At 45.2% G+C, this 14,086-nt stretch overlaps 2 pseudogenes; both read right to left on the reverse strand.

Annotated features, from left to right (window-relative positions):
- Positions 1 to 2,283: 2,283 nt before the first annotated feature.
- LOC146671153 (interferon-induced very large GTPase 1-like) lies at positions 2,284 to 3,026 on the reverse strand (annotated as a pseudogene).
- A 58-nt stretch (positions 3,027 to 3,084) lies between these two features.
- LOC146671154 (interferon-induced very large GTPase 1-like) lies at positions 3,085 to 5,899 on the reverse strand (annotated as a pseudogene).
- Positions 5,900 to 14,086: the final 8,187 nt, after the last annotated feature.

Here is a 14,086-nt window from a genome sequence, read left to right on the forward strand (position 1 = left end):
ATTTGTTTAGTCGTTATGTGATCCATGAAGGCCCTGACTGGTGTTAACTGGATTCCAGATGTGAGCCGCTGACACCCCCACCACCAGCCATTTTGAAGCTCTGATGATTACTTCCATTACCATGATGAAATAATACTAAGATAAACTTCGACAGCTAACTATCAAAGTCAAAGTTTTTTTGAAGAAAGCACCATCTCCTGGTGACACTGCAATTGACTAAAAGGGGCGAAAGTAGATACACCCCATGAGAAGGAGGAGGACTCCCAGCGGCTTAGAGTTGGCTGACAGTGGCAATTTTGAATTGTTGTATCTGTACTGCCAGAGCATGGGAGGGACAAAAAGGAGGTGGCCACATATCATATTTTAGCAAAGTGTTTATTTAACAAAACAAAAGTAAAATAACCATAACTATGTAGGTCAGTGAAGTCTGTAGAGTATGCAGAGAGAGAGAGAGAGAGAGACTGATGCCAGCAGCATATATATCAGAGGACAATCGGTCATTGATAGGTTTGTAGCATAAACCTATTCGCTGGAACGTTCAAGACAGTTCAACTACACACCAAAAGGATTAAACACCAAGCAGCCAAAGTTCTTTATGTTTCTCGTGCATGGGAGAGAACTGGACAAACACCGTTCTTTCGCTTGACCCCAGTTGCTCTTGTCCGCTCCCCCTGTAACACTGCTCTTTATTGAGGTTACATGAGTATGCATAGGTTCATTAACATATGACGTATACATACAAACAAAGAGTACCTTGTCTGTGCGTTGTATAAGTGTGTGTGTGTGTGTGTGGGGGGGGGGGGGGGCACTTCCCTAAACCTGCTGGTCTGGAAGTCCAGCAGTTCATCTAAACAAAAGGCACTTAGACTAAAACAGACATAGATACAGTTATACTACCATAAAACAATAAAATAAGGTACGACCTCTCCCCATGACCCTAGGATCTGAGTGTGTGTATGCCAGAAGCCTCTGGAATGCACACAAAGTCTTTGCAGACTACTAAGGATCACACATCCTATCACTACACAGTTGATTATACACCTTTAAGCATATATGGTTATATATTTCTAAGCATAAATGACAATCAACAATATAAACCTGACAGTCATCTCAGATGTATCCTCTTTTCCACTAATGAACTCTCCAAATTCTCCTAAAAGAGGAGGCAGCCTAGAACATAGCCAATTAATAGACATATGTTCGTCATATTTAAGATTGAAGTATTAATGAATGGTCTAAAATGATGGTTTGGAGGAAGTTACCTCAGAAAGAAGAAAAAGTGTCCAAAAAAATCAGTGGTATTGATATTTATCTTAAGATTACCCTATAAAATAAGAAGTCATCTGTAAGTTTTTAATTAAATTGACTAAACAGATAGGCTACATAAAAACACCGTTGGGAGTTCGCCTTGTAATCGGAAGGTTGCCGGTTCGAGCCCCGGCTTGGACAGTCTCGGTCGTTGTGTCCTTGGGCAAGACCCTTCACCCGTTGCCTACTGGTGGTGGTCAGAGGGCCCGTGGCGCCAGTGTCCGGCAGCCTCGCCTCTGTCAGTGCGCCCCAGGGTGGCTGTGGTTACAATGTAGCTTGCCATCACCAGTGTGTGAATGTGTGTGTGAATGGGTGGATGACTGGATGTGTAAAGCGCTTTGGGGTCCTTAGGGACTAGTAAAGCGCTATATAAATACAGGCCATTTACCATTAATAACATGGGGTCAAATTCCACTTTTTTATTGTCATTGATTAACAATTCCACAAATAATAGAAACAACATTGTTTAAAAATATTCAATAGTTAAAATAAACTCAGATTTGAGTAAAAGGTAAAACATGCTGTGATGATTTAAATGAAGTTAAAGTTCGTATGTCAAATCAGAAACGTAAAGAAACATAAACATCAGAAAGATAAAATATTCATTTGTTACACCTTACATCTAAATAAAATTAGAATAGAACACACACATAAACACATTATCGAAAGAAATGTTTCATGAAGCTACAAAAAAGAAAAATATTGTAATTTCTCATTAAAAATAAAACAATAAACTATTTGTTAATGTTCACAACAATATATTTGGTTTTAATTCTCATTATATTCTCAAAATGATTGTTTCTCTCATGTGTGAGCATTTATGTGACCAAAGCAGAAATATATATATACCATTCTGTCACCCACATGTAATGTTTAAATCACTAACATTATGTTTTAAAGTTTATTTGTGAGTAATCAAGGTAAAACAGCTCTTGTGATTTTCAGCAAACTAAAAATGTGTAAAACTGAAACTGTTCAGTTTGTACTGTACATTTCATCCAGACTTTGAATAGCCTCTTTTTTTTTTGTGCATTTTCCATTCACTGGGAATCTCACCACGCTGTGTGAATTTTAAACCATGGTGGTTTTCGAGTTTCTCCTGAAACTGACACACAAACCATGTCCAATACTTGAGCTTAGACTCATCAGGGGTAATGCTCCAATTTTCATATGGTGGTCCAGCAGTTCTGTATTTTTTAAAAGGAATGGTATGATTTGAGTCATGGCAAGGGTAAAAACTTCCTTCACTTGCAACTTGGGTTGTACAAAAGTCGACACACAATATCTCAGTGTTTCTGTAGTGCCAACCATTGATTGCTTGAGATCGATGAAAGGGGACACTGTGATCTCCAGGACTGTGATCTTTAATTGTGTTGGTACAAACAGCTGCACAGAACGGGCAGGTTTCCCAGCAGCAGTTACACAGCTGATCGATGAGGATTTGATCAGGTCTCTTATGAGGGATCTTATCATTTCCTGGTCTTCATGCTCAAAAGGTCTCTTTAAGTAATGTATTATTGTTTTAGCACCAACTTCAAAAAATGTAGCCACTTGGCTGGCAAGCCCTTTTCTTGTTGTATCTTCGTGCTTGCCAAGGACAATATAATCAGAATAATTGCCAACCTCAGATATTTTTTTGTATCTGCCATTCTTTTTGCATTCAAATATGAGATTCCATTCAAAACCAAGGTCATTAAAGATAGTTGCCTGATCGTCATCCAGCTTGATGTCCTGAATGGGTTGTGCATCTGCAGTTAACTCTTTTACCCAGTAATCCTAAACTGACTTGAAATGTTTTTTAAGTTCCTCTTCATTTTTTGCTTTGTCTTTTAACTTATGAGCAAGCTTTTTACTCTTTTGCAGCAGCTTGTTCTCAAATTCGGTCTTCTTATCATCCAGCTTTTTACAAGCTTTCTTCTGCTGAATAACTTCATCCAGTTTTCGTTCCACTCCTCTCACCAGTTCCTCTTGGAATTCCTTTATTTTGTTTTCAAATCGGCCTCTCCACTGAACCAACATATCTTTGTCTCTGTCATCCTCAAAGTACTTTGACATATCTTTTTCTACTTCTTTATATTTTTCACTCATCACTACGCTCAACCTTGTCAAGTTCTCCATTTTCAATTCTGGTATGAAGCTGGTTTTCAATCACCAGCATGTTGCTCCTCAGGGCCCAGGTCCAGTTTCCATACTCAACCTCAAGTTTTCTGTAAACTGCAATTTCTAATGTGTTTTTTGAATCTGAAAACAAAGTGTTCATTCATCAGAGCTTTACACAGGTCTTGTATCTTTCTGTTAAAATGTGAGAGAGTGATCCCAGGAGAGCATTTAGCCTTAGACAGGATGATGTTCTTCAGCTCTTGGATGCTCTCGCTGTAGCCTGGATTTGGAGGAGCCATCGGTGGACTTCCCTCCCATAGCTGAGCAAAGTATTTCACATCTTTTTGCACATCAAAGTCAATGATATCACTAAAGCACTCAGCATCACACACTTCCTCTTTAGCAGCTAGTTGAGCCATCTGGTCCAGTTTTTCTTGCAGGCGTCTTTTCCCATCCATGTTTTTCTCAGTAGCTGCCATATCTGTCACATTCTGATGAACAAACACACAACTGGGAGAAAGTTTAACTTTCTTCATCCTCATGAAAGCCTGAACAACAATCTGCAGGACATCCTGCATCTCAGCTGGATTCTCACCAAAGATGTTGATCAGTGTCAAGTAGAGCTGGGCGATAGAACAATAACGATATGTATCGCGATATAACTTTTACTCGATAGAGAAATTAAGCTATCGCGATAGACCTCGCCGCTCTTGTCCTCTTAAAAAAAAAAAAAAAAAAAAGATCAGCCAATCCAAATTAAGTAACGCAGAGCCAAACCAATCACAGCCGCAGCGTCACGTCGCGTGACTTGTAACGTACAGCACAAGTGCCAAGCCGCACGTGTGTTTGTTTGGGAAGCAGCCAGCGGGTAATGGAGCCAGCGGGTAATGGAGGAAATGAGTGTGCCGACTAGAAAAATCAACCGAGCGTGACCAAAGAGAAAACAGATAATGGTTCCAACGCCGGAGAGATTGTCGAACGGAAGAGCCATAGAAGTTCCGTAGTGTGAAGGTATTTCGGCTATTTCAAGTCTGACAAAAAACAGAGTAGCGTGCACTGTAAATGTGCCGAAAGCAAGTCTGGAAATACAATAAACTGGTGCATGCGTCACACTGTGCGCCACGTTATTGTTTCGGTGAAATGAATTTCTACAATACTGTTACTGTTAATTCTACTCTCTGCAGTGTTTAAATGCTTACACATACACACAGTTACTGTCCGTCCACACATACGACTCGGTTCTGCTTCTATGCCCCAGCTTTGTTTACTTTTTCCCACCGAGGCTTCTAGACTTCTGATTGGCCAACATTTCTGCACGGTTAGGAATCTAGCGCCACCTGCTGCTTTGGCATGTTCATAGCAGCGTTTTCCTTCATTTCTGCCTTTATGTGTGGACGGGATTATTTTTTAAAACGAAAACGGAAAATCTCCGTTTTCAAAAATACCCGTGTACGTGTGGACGTAGCCTCAGTCTCTGACTGGAAGCGCTAATTCGTCATTCGGCTTTTGTCAGACTAAAGTAACTGTTAAAACTGTTTGAAAAGCTAAGCTATACAACAAGGAGAGATTGAGAATTTCCTTTTAGTTCTCAGTTTATTTGATATTGACAAAAGTTAGTCAGTTTTGTCTGTTCTTCTGTAAAACAAACTAAGATTTATTTTTACAATTAATATTTTGTTTCTAAGTGGAATTGACAATTTAGTCTGTTTCGTTTGTTCTATTTTGAAACTTAAACGCTTTAGCGGCTGCCTTTTGTGTAGTTTGCAATATTTGCCTTTATTTATCTGAAAAAGTCTCATGTTCCTTAAGTACATCTACCCTGTTGAACTTATTATGGGAAATAAATATTTAAAAACAAGCTTCTGATTATTTCACATTTTACTTGTGAGCAACGGCACATTTAAATCTTACAAATATAGTTATTTGGCTTATATCGTGATAGATATCGTTATCGCCTGAAATGAAAAAAACATATCGTGATATGAAAAAATCTCATATCGCCCAGCTCTAGTGTCAAGCTTCCTAGGCCAACAACAAATGTCGCTAGTGCATTGTCGTGATGAAGAGTAGCATTTTCTGCCAGCTCAAGAGCTCGCAGTCCTTCAGTGTGCACCACTAGAAAATAGTCAAACTGGAAGTCTTTCTTGATTTCCTCTGACACTTTGACCAGCTGCATGAAGGCACCTTTGGTGCACCTGCCTGCACTCACTGCAAACTGCAATCCAAACATGGTATTCAGCATTGTTGATTTTCCACTGCTTTGTACGCCCAAAACTGACAACACAAAAACTCTCTGGTCACCTAGTTTCTTGATGACTTCATCTAAAAAACTACAGATCCATGTTAGAGGCACATGACCTGCATCACCATCCATCAGCTCCACTGGGTGTCCTGAAATCATCAGATCTGCAGCCAACTTTGGATATTTAGACCAGGAAGTCAGTTTATTCTGTGTTTGTACTGCTCTATGGGCTTCATAGATCTGTCCCATTTCTCTGAAGATGTGCTCCAGGCAAAAGGTTGCAGACTGCAGTGTTTTGGAGATTTGTTCAAGCTCTGTTTGTTTGCTTGCTAACAGATCAGATTTGTCGTGTTTCTTTTTCAGAGTCAAGAGCTCAGTCCACTTTTCATCATAGCTTTGGAGAATTGAAGAGAGATCATCTGTGGACAAGGCTGGACTGGGACAAAAAATCGGCCCAGGCATTTTGACTAGAGACCGGCCCACCAGGATAAAGATTGAAAATGTGACGTCATTCAGGGGTAAAACCGCAAAGGATTCTGGGAACTTGTGGCAAGAGGTACTAGCGCACGCAGGCTTTCAATTGAACTCAGTTACACAGCGATAAAAAGAAACCCAAAAAATGGCAACAAGCTGTTGTATTATTAACTGCAATAGTCGGTCGCATGACAGCCACGGGAAGCCGACGGGTAAAGAGATCGCTTTTTTTTTTTAATCGGATTACGTTGTTGAAGAGAAATTTTTTAAGCCATGTTTCCGAAGTAAGAGCCGACGGATGGTCTGGATATACCAAATATAACGTCTCAGAACACTCAGCTCACATGTTAGTCTGCTCCAAGCATTCCCACAAAGGTCAGAGTTTTGTAGTAGTTAATACGTCATTTTTCTTAACATAATTGGTGATATAGGTTACAAGCAAGTCTGGCGCTGAACAGAAATTGTTGCGCTATGCTCCTTTGTTTATTGTGCATAAATAGTGAATTGTCCTGACACAATATTGCGTTTCGCTTCTGTTATTACCATGGTACATTTACAAAAACATATACTTTTATTCACAGGATAAAACAGTTGTTTTGTATCACTAATTGTCCAGTACGATTACAACATACAATATTATTGTCACTGCTACATTTCTGTAATGCTACCAGAAATTATTTCCACTACTAATTAATTACCGTTGAGCTCAAAGGTCCTATTAATAAACGGTTAACGAAAGTATATTTATGACGACGATTTGTGAGACTGGTAAACTTACCTTTGTTCGTACGATGGTCTTTCACGGTGCATTTCAAGGTCCTGTACCCATCGTCGGTAAACTGTACCTGGGCTTGTTGCAGTGACCTGAAGTTACTAAACTTCATGAGTGTATGCACTCACTCCAAGAACCGTATAATTATAAATCTGAGCGTGGTGAAAGTTGGGCAGCACGCTAACGTCTTTTGTCCACTCTGTGTGCTCGTAAGGGTCTGACCCTTTCACTCCTTTGATTTTTCCTCGTATCCTTTCTTTGTCTTTTCGTCGAGTCTGTCTTTGTACGGACCGGCATTGTTCTCCTTTTGTTTTGTACATTCCTTTTTTGTGCGGCAAAGAAAAAACAAGAAGGTATTGGAACCGGAGAATGAACGTTTTGCGGTGCTGCAAATGCTTGCATTTGATGCGCTACTTGGATTGTTTTGCCACGAGTTCCCGGCATGCAATGCGCGAAAATCACGAGATTGCTAAACAAGGGGGAGGGTGCATCCGGCCTGTAATTGGTCCAGCCCAAAGTCGATCATGACCAATTGGCCAATCCAACACCTTTCATTATATATACCCTTCCTAAAAAAAAAAAAAAAAAAAAAAAAAAAAATCCATCGGCCCATAAAACCATACCGGGCATTTGCCCGGTATGCGCGATGGCCAGTCCAGCTATGTCTGTGGATAGGGCATCTATTAAGATCTGAGTCCATTTCAGGAAGTACTCCTTCTGTTTTGGTGGCAAAGACAAGAGGCTTTCTGTGAATGACTTCATCAGTTCACTACATGAAGCTTTGCATTGATTTTGTCTTATTTTATTCAGTTGCTGTTGCTTATGACTTTTTTCCTTCTCAATGTTTCCTTTAAGGTGATACAGCTCTTTATTTATTTTACACCGCTCATGCCACAGATCGCCTTGACAAGGTAGAAATGTATCTTTGTTCTTTGAAATTCCCATCCCTTGAAGCATTTTAACTGTTTTCAGTGCAGCAGACTTCCCTTTTTGACAGACTTCATCATCTTCATCCACTGTGACTCCAGGGACTTTGGCCATGAATTCAAGCTGGAAGGATCTATGAGGTTCATATAAAATCTTTCTGATAATTCCTTTCATGTCATGATCTGGCTGTGTGCCGGCAGGAATTGGAACCAAACGCAAACTCACTGGAGACAGGACTGAACTCAAAATGGCAGCTTTTATTGCTGAACACAAAAACTCTACAAAATCTAAACTGGGAAGACTCTAACAAAACACACAGGGAGCTACAGGTAGAAACACACAGCATGAGGGAGAACGCGACACAGAACTGAGGGAGACGGGCAAAGTAAAACAGGAAGTACAGAGGTTCAGACAGGAGGAGAGAGAGCACGGAGAGAACACAGGCATAACGGGCTGGGGAAAACATGGAATAAAACACAAGGAGAGACGAGGGCTCACAGATACACAGAGGGGCACACAAGGGGTAAGAGTCACAAGGGGAAAACACTTGGGGAACAACGTAACAGGGCAGCCCAGGAAGCATGGCCTAAATAAGGAACAAAATACAAAAATACATGAAACTAGGAATACTGAGCCAACATGGCCCAGGATCATGACATAACCCCCCCCCCCCCCCGCCCCTCAAGGGCTGGCTCCCGACAGCCCAAACCCAAGAACCAAAACACAAGAATAACAGAAAACAACCCACCCAGGGCGGGAGGCGGGGGACCAGGACGGAGAGAACGAAACCAAACAAAAGACAAGGAGCACAAAAACAGGTCAAAACATGGAAGCAATGTTCAAAGAGGTTGGAAGGTTAACCTGGGGGCGACAGCACAAAAGTTCAGTCCAGCTGTTCCGGGGGCCGGCCACGCGAAAAGTGGCAGTGGCAGCAGAGCGGGTCCGGAGGCCGGCCGTGTGGAAGACGGCGGCGGCAACAGAGCGTCAGGCGTACTGGTTGAGGCTTGGTGGGCACAGGACCAGACGAGGCAGGACTAGACGAGGCAGGACCAGACGGCGGCGTGGCAGCCACAGGCGACGGAGCTGGAACGGATGCGGGGGCCGGACCAGGCGAAGCGGGGGCCAGACCAGGCGAAGCTGAAGCCGAAGCGGTGGCCGGACCAGGCGAAGCTGAAGCCGAAGCGGTGGCCGGACCAGGCGAAGCTGAAGGCGAAGCTGAGGCCGAGGCCGACGCTGAACCAGGCAACGTTGAAGGCAATGCAGAGGCCGGACCGGGCGTGGGTGCAGCTGATGCAGAGGCCGGACCAGGCAACGGCTGAACGGGCCCCTCGGACCCTCCAGCGGAGACGAGGAGGTGCTGGCCGGGCTGACCAGAGCCGCCAGCGGAGACGAGGAGAGGCTGGCCGGGCTGACCAGAGCCGCCAGCGGAGACGAGGAGAGGCTGGCCGGGCTGACCAGAGCCGCCAGCGGAGACGAGGAGAGGTTGGAGAGGTTCCCCTGAACCCCCAGCGGAGACGAGGAGAGGCTGGAGAGGTTCCCCTGAACCCCCAGCGGAGACGAGGAGAGGCTGGAGAGGTTCCCCTGAACCCCCAGCGAGAACAGATGCAGAGCCAGCAGGTGCAGAGACTTCTGGCTGAGGGGACGCTAACTGTAGCTGCACAGGACACGCAGTCGGCTTGGGATGCAACGGCTGGGGCTGTGCAGGGCAAACAGTCTGTCCAAAGTTTGTCAGCACCACGCAGTCCTCAGCTGGCGGAGAAAGCGCACAAAGGCTTCCAGCTGAGGTTGGCAGTGTCTGAACGGGTTGCTGAGCTATTAACTCGGCTGGTGACTGAGCTAACTGAACTAGAGAATGAGCTGGTGACCAAACAGGGAACTGGGCTGATAACTGAGCTAATGACTGTGCTATGGACAGAAATGCAAGTTGTAGTGGTGGTTGCAGTGATGGCGGGTCAGCAGGTAGTTGAACTTGTGATTGAGCAGGTGACTGACTCTTGGCTGCTCTCCTCCTGGGAACAGGAACAGGTGCTAGGCCTGGCCGAACACCAGCCATCCCCACCCGAGGAACAGATATGGGTGTAGGGACGAGCTGGGCTCTGGCTGCCTTTACCCTGGGGGCCGGTGTAGGTGCAGGAGCTAGCGGGACCTCTGCCGCTCCCACCCGAGGAACTGAGACGGGTGCAGGAGTCGGCAGGGTCACGGCTGACCTCACCCGGGGAACCGGAACAGGTGCAGGCAATGGCTGGGTGTCCATCAACCAGCCATTACTGAGGAGCAGGTACGGGTGCTTCTCGGTACCGGCACCCGTACCGAGGAGCAGGTACGGGTGCCGGGATGAACGGAGCCTCTGCCAGGCTAGGGACAGAAGCAGGGACCAGCTTGACCTCAGCCACCCTCACCCGAGGAGCTGATACGGGTGCAAGGGAAAGCTGGGCCCGTGCTGCCCTGAGTAGAGGAATTGGAGGTGGAGAGCGAAGCACAGGAACAGTAACAGTCACTGGGTGAACTAAGTTATTGGTGCCAAACTCAGTTTTAGGAGACCTAGGCTTAAAGCAAGCAGGTCCTAGGAAATCCACTGCTATTAAACTCTCCAGGTTAGCGCTAGCGGTCCTGGAGGAGGTTAGCTCAGGGACAGTCACCGAAGCAGTTTCAAAACAGACATCAGCAACTGTCTCTTGAGGAACGGTGTGCTGTCTAACACAGGTCAGAGAAGGAAGAACGCCAGAAACAGGTCTTTTCAGAATCGAGGCTGGAAGGACAATCACAGGTTGGGAAACAAAGTCAATTTTCATACAGTCCATAGGTGAACCGACTCGGCAGGCTGACTCAGATCTAACTGGATGGGGAGCCACACAGTCCAGGGACGAAGTAACACCCACAACAGTTTTCACAGCAACAGGTTCAGAGGAGTAGCGAACAGCTTTGGCTAGCTTAACAAAGGAAGCGACCATCTTGTTACCGCTCACTCGAGAAACTGAATGATTAATCACTGGTTGTGGAGCTGACTGGGCCCCACTGGACATGTCAAAAGACAGAACGGGTTGGCACATGAAACAGTCACTAGAAGGAGCATCAGTTACAGAACACTCAGTCTCAGATGGTTTGTGCCCTCAGCATGCACTGTTATATCTAGGGCTGATGATGGTGGTGGTGTGTGGCTGAGCTCAGACTGGAAAACCTCAGAGTGTACAAGCTGATTACAACAGTTCTGCGGGGCTGCAATTCTGGTAGCAGTATGTGGGTGAGTCTGGTGTAGGATAGCAGTCTTAGAAGGAGTGAGTTTAGGAGCAGTCACAGGTACTGGAGAACTCACACAAGCAGCGTCTGTATAACCTGGATGTGAAACAACACTACACACAGTCGTACAGGATGTAGCCCGAGACGTAGTACACACAGAGTCCATGAAACTTGGCCAAAAAGCATGGCGCACAGAGTTAAACTGACATGACCGGGGAACAGAAAAGTAAACCTGTGCAACCAGCTCTGCTGTGCTCAAACTAAAATCCTTTGCCAGTCTATGTATAGCAGATGAAACCTTGCGGCTCTTAACCTTAGCAGGCATTGAATACACAGTTTCAAGGAGTCCACGAGGAAAAACAGAAACAGTCTCCTGCTTAGCAGGCACGAGAGAAGGTGGCGCTCCGTTGCCATCTACATTTACCAGCTGAGGTGCAGCACCGTCCCAGGTTTGAGTGGCAGTCCCATAGGAAACAACACAAAAAGTCGTTTCGTGAGGCGCTTCCTGAACATTCTTTGCAGAGACTGAGCTAAATGCCTGGTGCACAGAGTTCAAATGGTCAGACCGTGGAACACAACACTTAACCGAGCCCATTTGGTTACTGTCATGGATTTCTGGTGACAGAGCAGGTGAGCAGGTAAGACAGTCACTCTGAGTAGCTACATGGCTAATTGTCTCTATATTACCAGGTTTAGGCAGAACAGAAGAATCACTTGCTCGCTCATTGACACTGGATTCACTCAGAGGAACAACAGGCACGGAAACAGATGCTACTGAGTTAACTGCCTCAAAACCCTGACACTTTAATTCTGCTGAGTCACAATCTACAGATTCAGGCTTAACAAAGTCCACGGAGGGAAGCACAGTCTTACTCAAAGAGGGTGCAATGTCCGGAAGCCTGGGAGCCGAATGCTTGAGCGGAATGTGAGAAACACGATCACTCTCACCAAAGGAAGAAAGCTGCTCCGCTGCTCGGGAACGCTGGCGGCGTGCACGCCGTTTTCGCCGAGAAGGGGGAGGAGACAAGCCAGGCCGCGAATCCTCCAGCGGACCGGGCTGAACATCCTCCGACTCTTCATACTGGAGCGGCTGCTCCGGGTGGATGCGTACGGTGGAGACAAGGAAGTCCTGGATGTGGGGGTGTAGCGCGCAGAATAGCCATGGGAGTCCGGACACCATCCTCTGTAAACGGATGGCTACGGTTTCCCGATATTCTTCCCCTGGCAGCGCTGCCCACTCCTGACAGTGATACTCCACTGTGTAGATTAAATCCTCACGGAGCTCAGCAGAGGGGTTGTGAGTTGCTGGGTCCATGTCGAGGTCGCGTTCTTCTGTCATGATCTGGCTGTGTGCCGGCAGGAATTGGACCCAAACGCAAACTCACTGGAGACAGGACTGAACTCAAAATGGCAGCTTTTATTGCTGAATACAAAATCTAAACTGGGAAGACTCTAACAAAACACACAGGGAGCTACAGGTAGAAACACACAGCATGAGGGAGAACGCGACACAGAACTGAGGGAGACGCAGACATAAATACACAGAGGGTTAACGAGGGAAGTGGGAGCACACGGGGAACACAGGTGACACTAATAATCATAACAAGACACGGCAGGAGTGAACGCAACACTGACGGGAGACGGGCAAAGTAAAACAGGAAGTACAGAGGTTCAGACAGGAGGAGAGAGAGCACGGGGAGAACACAGACGTAACGGGCTGGGGAAAACATGGAATAAAGCACAAGGAGAGACGAGGGCTCACAGATACACAGAGGGGCACACAAGGGGTAAGAGTCACAAGGGGAAAACACTTAGGGAACAACGTAACAGGGCAGCCCAGGAAGCATGGCCTAAATAAGGAACAAAATACAAAAATACATGAAACTAAGAATACTGGGCCAACATGGCCCAGGATCATGACATTTCAGTTCTTCAGAAACATCTGACTGGCTTCTGTCTTTCAGACCCACTTTGTATTTTCCATCTTTGACTTGAACTGCACTACCATCAGTATCAGCAATGAGAATAATGAGAGGCTTTGGTGACCTGTAAAGGTCTGAGATGACTGTAGTACCTTTCTGGCCTTTTTCCAGAGTTCTCACAAGAACAACAGTGACTGAAGCTTTTTCAATCAGTATCTCACGCTGTTTTTCAAATGACAGAGCATCACCATGAAGATTACAAAAGGCAGTGCAGTCTGTGAAGGAGTCATTGGGTTTTCCAGCAGGGCAGTACCAGGCAATCTCTGCCACACCATCCATCAGCAGGCGAGATTTGGTGCTACCTGGACAATTTCTATGGAAGAAGGTGCTGTGACGGTCATTGATCACAGTGTTCATGAGCTGAGATTTTGACACTGGAAGTGAACCCAGGCGGAAGAAAAACACCATGGGTGTCTCGGCTTTGCAGATGGGCATTGTCTTCATGGTGATGGCATTTGAATCACCCTTGATTTTAGTTTTCTTCCATGTTTTTGTTATCTGCCTGAATGTCCACAGAGGACATTCAATATCCATAGTGACTGAGTCAGGGACAAGCAAAGGTAAGGCGTACTGACACTGGGATAGCTTTGTAATTATGTTCTACTTCAGAAAACTGTCTGAGCAGTGAAATACTGCCATCTGAACATCCATTGGGATACGAACAGGACGGAGTCATGTGAGCTCTATCAATATTGCACCACTTATGTCTCAGACCTGCATTTATGTATTTATGCACTGAAATCGCGCTGTAATATCCAGTTAACTGTCCACATTTGTACTCTGTTTTTCCATTTATTATATTTTTTTCATTAATTTGTCTGAAAAAAGATCCACGTAGTAACCAAAGAGAGCCTAAATCAATGGTCTCTAATAGCAGCCAAATTATAAGAGCTTTCATTAGTGATGGTGAGATGAAGCCTTGTGATGAACTGAAGCTTTCCATCCAACTGGTCGACTCATGGTTCGAAGCATTGTGACGATTCATTGGCTCTACTGCGCCATCAAGTGGACGATTAAAGTCAGACAGGCTCAATGATTATAATG

This window comes from Rhamphochromis longiceps, linkage group LG4, assembly GCF_057381845.1.
Source record: "Rhamphochromis longiceps isolate RC_006_pf linkage group LG4, R_longiceps_female_GT1.1, whole genome shotgun sequence".
Taxonomy (NCBI): Eukaryota; Metazoa; Chordata; class Actinopteri; order Cichliformes; family Cichlidae; genus Rhamphochromis; species Rhamphochromis longiceps.